Below are 10,903 nucleotides of genomic sequence, written 5' to 3' on the forward strand. Positions count from 1 at the left end.
CGGGTCTGGGACTGTCCTTCCCGTCCGGGAAGCCCCTGACGCGTGTCTTCTCCAGCTGGAGCTGGACGCCAAATACGCCAACCGGACCTGCGGGCTCTGTGGAGACTTCGACGGGGCCCCCGGCCTCGGGGGGCTCCTCTCCCACAGTAAGGCCCACGCAGCGCCCTCCACCGCTGTGCACCCTTACACCTGCCATGGGCGGCAACCCCTCTGACCCCACACGCGCCCCGCCGGCCCAGCTCCCTTTCCGGCCCTGGCTCCCGTCCCCTCCCGTCCGAGCCCCTGGCCCTACTCTGCAGACCGCGAGGCCCTTGGGGGAGCCCCTGGGCTCTCTCCCGCCCTAGGGGAAGCTGCCCTGTGTGTCCTGGAGCTTAGCCTGGTTGCGAGGCGGGAGGGGGTGCGGGATGGGGCGCGGGGCAGGGCACAGGGGGCGGGGTGGGGCGCAGGGCCTGCAGCGGCCTCGCTGTGCCTCCTCAGACATCAGCGTGAACCCTGTGGAGTTCGGGAACCTGCAGAAGATGGACGGCCCCACGGAGCAGTGCTCAGATCCGGCCCCTGAGCCCCCGATGAATTGCTCCTCTGGATCTGTAAGATGGGGGCCAGCGGGGCACCCCCCACTCTGAGGTGGCGTGGAGCTGGGCCAGGGTGGGCGCTCAGCCTGGACTCCTGCCTTGCCCAGGGCGTCTGTGAGGACCTCCTGGGCAGCCGGCCCTTCGCGGGCTGCCACGGCCTGGTGGACACCAGCGGCTACCTGGAGGCCTGCCGGCATGACCTCTGCACCTGCGAGCAGGCCGACCTCACCAGCTGTGTCTGTGACACCCTGGCCGAGTACGCCCGTCAGTGCGCCCATGCTGGGGGGCAGCCCCTGGACTGGAGGGGCCCGGACCTCTGCCGTGAGTGCCCCACCCAGCCCCCGCCCCTCCCCGGGGGGCCTGAGGCGGCGGTGCCTGACGTAGCCGTCCCCCCGCAGCCCAGACGTGCCCGCCCGGCATGCAGCACCGGGAGTGCGGCTCGCCCTGCGCCGACACCTGCTCCAACCCTGAGCGCAGCCGGCTCTGCGAGGACCACTGCGAGGACGGCTGCTTCTGCCCCGAGGGTGAGGCGGGGTGGGGGTGGGGTCTGCTCCCCCGGAGTCCCTGGCCTGCCCAGGCCCCTGGGCCCCAGGTCTGAGGGCCGCCTGAAGGGCAGGGCTGCCCTGGGCAGAGGGCATGCGTGGTGGGCACAGTCCAGCGCCTGCCTCACAGTCGGCCTGCCCCCCCAGGGACCGTGCTGGACGACATCGGCCAGGCAGGCTGCATCCCCATGTCCCAGTGCTCCTGTGTGCACAACGGGGCCACCTATGCCCCAGGCACCGGCTACTCCACCGACTGCACCAACTGGTAGGGCCCTGGCCCCAAGCCCTGGACGGCCCAGCCCCAGCCCCCTGGATGTGCCCTGGCTTGGCCTCTCGGGGCTGTGCCCTGGGCACCAGCTGTTCACCTCCACAAAGGGCCCCTGGGCCTGGATGGCCTGGCAGGACCGCCTGGTGCTGTGCTTGGCTTGGGTAACGCCCACCCCTCTGCCCCCAGCACCTGCTTCGCCGGCCGCTGGAGCTGCCAGGAGGGGCCGTGCCCAGGCACCTGTGCGGTGGTGGGCGGTGCCCACTTCTCCACGTTTGACCAGAGGCAGTACACAGTGCACGGGGCCTGCAGCTACGTGCTGGCCAAGGTACGGCAGGCCTGGCCGCGCGAGGACCCTGTGCAGCTGCCCCGGGGCCACCTGGGTCTGGCCGAGTGTCCAGAGAGAGCCCAGCGCCAGTCCCTGGGGCCAGGGTGGGGGAGGGGCGGCAGGGCCTGTGGGTGGCGCTGACCTGAGGACACGTCCGCAGTCCTGCGAGAGCAGTGCCTTCTCCGTGCTGGCCGAGCTGCGCAGGTGCGGGCTGACCGACAGTGAGACCTGCCTGAAGGCCGTGACGCTCAGCCTGCGCGGCGGGGACACGGTGAGTGCAGACTGGGGGGCCTGCCCGCGCCCCAGCCCTGAGCCCCAGCCCTGAGCCCCAGCCTGCACAGGACCTGCCCACACCTGCTCCCACCTGCTGGCTGTGTCCACCTCTCCTGGGTCTGCCAGTGACTGTCCCCGAATAGGACCCGCCAGGAGCTTGCCTGCGTCCAAACCTGCCTGGCCCAGGGAGGAGGGACAGGGCGCCCTCGCCCAAGTCTCTGCTCTCTGAAATGGCTTTTACAAGGTTGTGAGAACACACAGCCGGGGGGCTCAGCCGCAGCCCAGCCGGGCAGAGGCCGGTCAGTGGCCAGCCGTTGGGCAGGGCGGCCTGGCACGCTTCGCGGCCTCCGGTGGGGCGGACGCCGGCACTAGCACCCGCTCTGCTGCTCCCAGGTGGTCGAGATCAAGGCCAGCGGGGAGGTGTTCGTGAACCAGATCTACAGCCAGCTGCCCGTCTCTGCAGGTGAGGCCGCTGGCCGGCCTGGGGCTGGGGGCGGGGGGCGGGGGTGGGGTGGGGGGGACTGAGATCCCGGCCACCGGGCCCGCCCTCTGTGTCCTCAGCCAACGTCACCCTCTTCCGGCCGTCCACCTTCTTCATCATCGCCCACACCGACCTGGGTCTGCAGCTGGAGGTCCAGCTGGTGCCCACCATGCAGGCGTTCGTGCGGCTGGCGCCCAAGCTCCGGGGACGGACCTGCGGTGAGGGGACCCCGCGCCCACGCCCCGCCCTGGCCCGCCCTGGCCCGGCAGGGACTGACCACCCCCCCACCCCCCCCCAGGGCTCTGCGGGAACTTCAACCAGAACCGGGCCGACGACTTCCGCACGCTCAGCGGCGTGGTGGAGGGCACGGCCGCCGCCTTCGCCAACAGCTGGAAGACGCAGGCCACCTGCCCCGACGTCCGGAACGGCTTCGAGGACCCCTGCGCGCTCAGCGTGGAGAACGGTGCGCCCCCGACCCTGCCCCGTGCTGCGGGCTTGTCCACCTGCTGGGCGGGGCGGGGCGAGGCCGAGGCTGGGCGCCCCACCTGCCCGCCACGCTGGGGCCCGCGGGTGCCGGGGGATGCGGCTGCTGGAGCATCGGGGTCCAGCCAGCGGGCACCCCGGCCTCTGGGCACTGACCACCGTCCCCACCCACAGAGAAGTATGCCGAGCGTGGGTGCTCCCGGCTGACCGATCCCCAGGGCCCCTTCGCACGCTGCCACGCGGTGCTGAGCCCCAGCACCCACTACTCGGTGAGCCCCCCGGTGCCAGAGGGCGTGGGCGGCCTGGGCCTGCCCCTCCCGCTCGCTGCTCAGCAACCCCATCTCCGTGGCCGAGGCGTCTCGTGCCCCCCACGGCAGGCGTGGGGGCTGAACCCCGAGCTGAGGAGAGGGCTGGGGCGGCCAGGGGCTCTGTGCCGGGCCCCTGACCGCCCCCCGCCCCCAGAACTGCATGTTCGACACCTGCAACTGCGAGAAGAGCGAGGACTGCATGTGCGCGGCCCTGTCCTCCTACGTGCGCGCCTGCGCCGCCCTGGGCGTGCTGCTGGACGGCTGGAGGGACGGCGTCTGCAGTGAGTGCCCCGCGGGGGGCCCGGGAGCACCCGCACCCCACTGACCACCCACGTGGGGCCTGCGGGCCGGGCGTGCTGTGGGGATTCTGCAGGGAGTGTCCGGGCCCAGGGCCGGCCCACCCTCCTCCCCAGGCGGCTCAGGCAGGCTTGCGGGGTCTGGGCACCCACCCCAGGCTGTGTACTGAGTGCTGCTCTGTCCTGGCACCCCCCAGCCACGCCCACGACCACCTGCCCCAAGTCGCTGAGCTACCAGTACCACATCAGCTCCTGCCAGCCCACCTGCCGAGGCCGGGCCCACGAGGACGCGGCCTGCGGGGTCAGCTTTGTCCCTGTGGACGGCTGCACCTGCCCCCAGGGCACCTTCCTGGATGACTCGGGCGCCTGTGTGCCCCCTGAGGCCTGCCCTTGCTACCACAGGGGCTCTGTGGTCCCCAATGGGGAGTCGCTGTACCAGAACGGGGCCATCTGGTGAGTGTCCCTGCTGCGGGGCGGGGTGGGGTGGGGCGGGGCGCCAGGACACCCCTGACCACCCTCTCCTTGCAGCACTTGCACGCGGGGGACACTGACGTGCATCGGAGGCCAGGCTCCCGCCCCAGGTGAGCTAGCGAGAGGGCACCCGAGGATCTGCCCGCGAGGCTCTGGGGGTCAGTGTCTCCCGGTCCTTGGGCAGCATTTGTGCCAGGCGAGGCCCTCAGGCCCCCTCACTGCGCCCATGCACACGTGCCCCACACCCGGGCAGCCACGGAGGCCCTGCGGACAGCAGGCAGGCCCTGACCGCCCCTCTCTGCAGCCTGCGTGGCCCCCATGGTGTACCTGGACTGCCGCAACGCCACGCCCGGGGCCAGCTGCCGGAGGACCTGCCACACGCTGGACGTGGACTGCGTGAGTGCCCACTGTGGCCCTGGGAGGGTGTGGGGTGAGGAGCGGCTGGCCAGGCCCAGGCGCTGCACAGAGGGGGGTGGCCGGGCCAGGGCCCATGGCGTCCTCTGCTCCCTACAGTACAGCCTGGAGTGTGAGCCCGGCTGCGTGTGCCCCGAGGGGCTGGTGGCCGACGGGGCAGGCGGCTGCGTGGCGCCAGCGGACTGCCCCTGCATGCACAACGAGGCCAGCTACAGGCCTGGCCAGGCCGTCCGGGTGGGCTGCAACACCTGGTAGGTGGGGCCCCTGGGGGGCAGGTGTGGGGACCCTGGGGTGCAGCCGGCCCTGACACCCCTTGGGAGCCTCAGGCCCGGCCCCGGCTGACCGGTGCCCCCCACCCCAGCACATGCCAGGGCGGCCGGTGGCAGTGCACGGACGAGCCCTGCCTGGCCACTTGCGCTGTGTACGGGGACGGCCACTACCTGACCTTCGACGGGCAGCGCTACAGCTTCAGCGGGGACTGCGAGTACACGCTGCTGCAGGTGGGCGCGGGGACGGCCTGGGGGGGACCCTGCCTGACCGCACGGCCCTGGACACCACCCCTCCCCTCCCCAGGACCACTGCGGCGGGAACGGCAGCGCCCAGGACACCTTCCGCGTCGTCACCGAGAACGTGCCCTGCGGCACCACGGGCGTCACCTGCTCCAAGGCCATCAAGATCTTCCTGGGGGTGAGCGGGCCCCCCCGGGCGCGGGCTGAGCAGGGCCGGCGGGGGCCGGGGGCCCCTCGCCAGGATGGGCCTGAGCGACCCTCCCTGCGTGCAGAGCTACCAGCTGCGGCTGAGCGACGGGAAGGTGGAGGTGACGGAGAGGGCCGCGGGCCAGGCGGCGCCCTACACCCTCCGCCAGATGGGCATCTACCTGGTGGTGGACACGCAGGCCGGCTTGGTGCTCCTCTGGGACAAGAAGACCAGCGTCTTCCTCAGACTGAGCCCCGAGTTCAAGGTGAGGCCCTCGGTGGACGGCTCCCCACCCAGAGCAGCAGCCCCTGGAAACAGGTCGGGGGTGCCGGGGACAGGGACACAGACCGCGGCCGCCCCCGCCACCCCCCGCGGTGTCCCCGTGGCCCCCGTGCGGCCCCGGGCCCGAGCGCCCCTCACGGCGCCCCCACCGCCCGTGTCCCCCAGGGCAGGGTCTGCGGGCTGTGCGGGAACTTCGACGACAACGCGGCCAACGACTTCACCACGCGCAGCCTGTCCGTGGTGGGCGACGCGCTGGAGTTCGGCAACAGCTGGAAGTTCTCCCCGTCCTGCCCCGACGCCCCGGCCCCCCAGGACGCCTGCAGCGTCCACCCGAACCGCCGCTCCTGGGCGCAGAAGCAGTGCAGCGTCATCCACGGCCCCGCCTTCGCCGCCTGCCGCGCCCACGTGTGTCCCCGGCCCCGGGGCGGGGGGGGGGGGCGGGGGGCAGCGGGGCCCGCAGGGGGCCGCGCAGGGGCCCGGGCTGGCCTTGAGCTCCGGGAAACCGCGGCCTCTGCCCCCAGGTGGAGCCGGCCGGGTACTACGAGGCCTGCGTGAGCGACGCCTGCGCCTGCGACCTGGGCGGCGACTGCGAGTGCTTCTGCACGGCCGTGGCCGCCTACGCCCAGGCCTGCCAGGACGTGGGCGTGTGCGTGGCCTGGCGCACCCCCGACATCTGCCGTGAGTCGGGCGTCCGCGGGGCTGGGGCGGGGTGCGGGCGGCGGCGGGGCCGGGGCTGCAGCTGGCCCCCGAGGAAGCCCCTGGGACTGGGACCCAGGGCCAGCCCTGTCCGGGCCGGGGGCAGCCCGTGAGGCCGCCCACCCCAGCAGGTGTCCCCAGGAAGCCAGAGCCACGAGCGCCCACGCCCCGCCCAGCCCCCCGCTGGCGTTCTGGGCCCTCCCAGGCCATGTCCGAGACCGCCTCAGAGCAGCCGCGGGCTGGGCGCAGGGGCTCACGCGGAGGACACCCCTGCCCACAGCCTTGTTCTGCGACTACTACAACCCCGAGGACCAGTGCGTGTGGTACTACCAGCCCTGCGGGACGCCCTGCGTGCGGACCTGCCGGAACCCCAGCGGGCACTGCCTGCATGACGTGCCCGGACTGGAAGGTGGGTGCTGGTGCTGGCAGCCCCCACCCTGGGGCTCGGAGCTGGCCGGGCTCTGCCCTGTGAACCCGTAGCAGGACCAGGGCCTGTCCTGGGAGCCTTGGCCAGGCTGGGCTTTCCCAACCCCTTTTGCCTTTGGGGGTGCAGCCTCTAGCTCCCCAGGCTCCAGGACCCAGTCCAGGGCTGGGGGCCGAGCCGAGGCTGTGGGAGTGGGGTGGCAGGCCTGCCTGTCTGGCGGGCCCTCAGGCCTCTCTGGCCCACAGGCTGCTACCCCAAGTGCCCCCCAGAGACCCCCATCCTCGACGAGGACCAGATGAAGTGTGTGGCCACGTGCCCCACGCCCCCGCCCCCGCCCCCCTGCCTCGTGCAGGGCAAGCTCTACCAAATCGGTGCCAGGGTGCCCTCCAAGGAGAACTGCCAGTACTGGTGAGTTGTTGGGGGGCAGGGCGGGGCTTGCTCCCCAGAGAAAGGCCCCCCACGGCCTTGCCTCCTCAGGGCCCGCCTGTATCTCCTGCAGCCCGGCAGGGAGCCTTGTCGCTAGATGAGGCTGGGGTCCGGGGTGCAGAGGGGGGGGATGGACGGGTGGGGTGAAGGGCACCCGCGAGCCCCTGGGGCAGACGCCCTGGACAGCAGTGACGTCCGGGCCCTCAGGCCTGCCAGACCCCTCCCATCGGACACTGGCGGGAGGGGTCCTCTGAGCGGGCGCCCGGCACAGGGGGGTGCCCCGCACCCCTGGACTCACCTTGCCCCACCCGTCACCAGCAACTGCACCGAGGGAGGCGTGCAGTGTGTCTACGACGCTCAGGGTGAGCACGGCAGCTGCGGGGCCTGCCTGGGGCTGGGGCGGGGGCCGGGCCCTCCCAGCCCCTAACCCGCTGTCCCCGCAGCCTGCGTGTGCATCTACGACGGGCGGCCCTACCCCCCCGGGGAGATCATCTACAACACCACGGACGGCACCGGGGGCTGCATCTCCGCCCGCTGCGGGCACAACGGCACCATCCACACGGAGGTGTTCCCCTGCGGCCCCTCCACCCCCGTGCCCCCCACCGTCTTCTCCTTCTCCACGACCCCGCTCAGTGAGTGGCCCGGGCAGTGGGCCCGTCCGAGCGGGCGGAGGTCGCAGGTCGGCCGCCCGGTCCCATCCGCGGCGGGCAGTGTCCGGGGCCCCGGGGGCAGGAGAGGGGGAGAGGCAGGCCCCGCCGGGGGGACGGGGCGGCCCAGCCCGCTCCGGCCCTAGTGACCGCCCTCCACCCTCTCTGCCTTCAGCCGTGAGCTCCACGCCCCCGCCTGTCACTCACCCCGAGAGCACCCCAAGCCCCAGCCCAGCCACCACCGAGCCCTGGCCCTGCGGGGAGGACTGCCAGTGGTCGCCCTGGCTGGATGTCAGCCGCCCGGGACGGGGTGCCGACAGCGGCGACTTCGACACGCTGGACAACCTCCGCGCCCACGGGTACCGGCTCTGCCAGGCGCCCAGGGCCGTGCAGTGCCGGGCCGAGGACGCCCCCGAGGTGCCGCTGCAGGTGCTGGGGCAGCGTGTGGTCTGCAGCCCGGCCACGGGGCTGGTCTGCCGCAACAAGGACCAGGCTTCCGGGCTGTGCCACAACTACCAGATCAGGGTCGAGTGCTGCACCCCCCAGCCCTGCTCCACGCCCCCGGGCCCTTCCAGAACCAGCGCCAGCAGCCCATCCTCGCCGGTCCCCAGCCCCACCCCCCTCTCCACCACCAGCACGTCCACCCCGGCCACCGTGTCCACGGACACACCGACCCCGACATCCTGCCTGCAGAATCGCTGCTCCTGGACCAAGTGGATCGACGGCAGCTACCCCCAATCCGACAGAAACGGGGGGGACTTCGACACTTTCCACAACCTGAGGGCCAAGGGCTACAAGTTCTGCCAGAGGCCCAAAGCCGTGGAGTGCAGGGCCGAGAGCTTCCCCGACACCCCGCTGGCCCAGCTGGGGCAGAACCTGCTGTGCAACACGCAGGTGGGGCTGCTGTGCCTGAACAAGGACCAGCTCCCGCCCATCTGCTACAACTACGAGATCCGGATCCAGTGCTGTGAGTGGGTGAACGTGTGCGGGACCAGCACCACCGCCCCGGCCTCTACTCCCGCAAGCACAACCTCCTCTCCCACGACCAGCACGACCTCCTCTCCCACGACCAGCACGACCTCCTCTCCCACGACCAGCACGACCTCTTCTCCCACGACCACCACAACCTCTTCTCCCACGACCAGCACGACCTCCTCTCCCACGACCAGCACAACCTCTTCTCCCACGACCAGCACCTCCTCACCCACAACCAGCACAACCTCTTCTCCCACGACCAGCACAACCTCCTCTCCCACGACCAGCACGACCTCCTCTCCCACGACCAGCACGACCTCCTCTCCCACGACCAGCACGACCTCCTCTCCCACGACCAGCACAACCTCTTCTCCCACAACCAGCACGACCTCTTCTCCCACGACCAGCACGACCTCTTCTCCCACGACCAGCACTACCTCCTCTCCCACGACCAGCACGACCTCCTCTCCCACGACCAGCACAACCTCTTCTCCCACGACCAGCACCTCCTCTCCAACGACCAGCACAACCTCTTCTCCCACAACCAGCACCTCTTCTCCCACGACCAGCACCTCCTCTCCCACGACCAGCACAACCTCTTCTCCCATGACCAGCACCTCTTCTCCCACGACCAGCACAATCTCTTCTCCTACGACCAGCACAACCTCTTCTCCCATGACCAGCACAACCTCTTCTCCTACGACCAGCACAACCTCTTCTCCCACGACCAGCACAACCTCTTCTCCTACGACCAGCACAACCTCTTCTCCTACGACCAGCACAACCTCTTCTCCCACGAACAGCGCAATCTCTTCTCCCACAACCGTGACCTCCATCCCCACCCCCCTCTCCACCACCAGCACGTCCACCCCGGCCACCGTGTCCACGGACACACCGACCCCGACATCCTGCCTGCAGAATCGCTGCTCCTGGACCGAGTGGATCGACGGCAGCTACCCCCAATCCGACAGAAACGGGGGGGACTTCGACACTTTCCACAACCTGAGGGCCAAGGGCTACAAGTTCTGCCAGAGGCCCAAAGCCGTGGAGTGCAGGGCCGAGAGCTTCCCCGACACCCCGCTGGCCCAGCTGGGGCAGAACCTGCTGTGCAACACGCAGGTGGGGCTGCTGTGCCTGAACAAGGACCAGCTCCCGCCCATCTGCTACAACTACGAGATCCGGATCCAGTGCTGTGAGTGGGTGAACGTGTGCGGGACCAGCACCACCGCCCCGGCCTCTACTCCCGCAAGCACAACCTCCTCTCCCACGACCAGCACGACCTCCTCTCCCACGACCAGCACGACCTCCTCTCCCACGACCAGCACGACCTCTTCTCCCACGACCACCACAACCTCTTCTCCCACGACCAGCACAACCTCTTCTCCCACGACCAGCACGACCTCTTCTCCTACGACCAGCACCTCCTCTCCTACGACCAGCACAACCTCTTCTCCCACGACCAGCACCTCTTCTCCCACAACCAGCACCTCCTCTCCTACGACCAGCACAACCTCTTCTCCCACAACCAGCACCTCTTCTCCCACGACCAGCACCTCTTCTCCCACGACCAGCACAACCTCTTCTCCCACAACCAGCACCTCTTCTCCCACGAAGAGCACCTCTTCTCCCACAACCAGCACGACCTCTTCTCCTACGACCAGCACCTCCTCTCCTACGACCAGCACAACCTCTTCTCCCACGACCAGCACAACCTCTTCTCCCACGACCAGCACCTCTTCTCCCACGACCAGCACAACCTCTTCTCCCACGACCAGCACCTCCTCTCCCACGACCAGCACAACCTCTTCTCCCACGACCAGCACAACCTCTTCTCCCACGACCAGCACCTCTTCTCCCACGACCAGCACAACCTCTTCTCCCACGACCAGCACCTCTTCTCCCACGACCAGCACAACCTCCTCTCCCACGACCAGCACAACCTCTTCTCCCACGACCAGCACAACCTCTTCTCCCACGACCAGCACCTCTTCTCCCACGACCAGCACCTCTTCTCCCACGACCAGCACAACCTCTTCTCCCACGACCAGCACCTCTTCTCCCACGACCAGCACCTCCTCTCCCACAACCAGCACAACCTCTTCTCCCACGACCAGCACAACCTCCTCTCCCACGACCAGCACGACCTCTTCTCCCACAACCAGCACAACCTCTTCTCCCACGACCAGCACCTCCTCTCCCACGACCAGCACAACCTCTTCTCCCACGACCAGCACAACCTCTTCTCCCACGACCAGCACCTCTTCTCCCACGACCAGCACAACCTCTTCTCCCACGACCAGCACCTCTTCTCCCACGACCAGCAC

The sequence above is a fragment of the Talpa europaea genome, assembly GCF_964194135.1.
Source record: "Talpa europaea genome assembly, chromosome: 1".
NCBI lineage: Eukaryota > Metazoa > Chordata > Mammalia > Eulipotyphla > Talpidae > Talpa > Talpa europaea.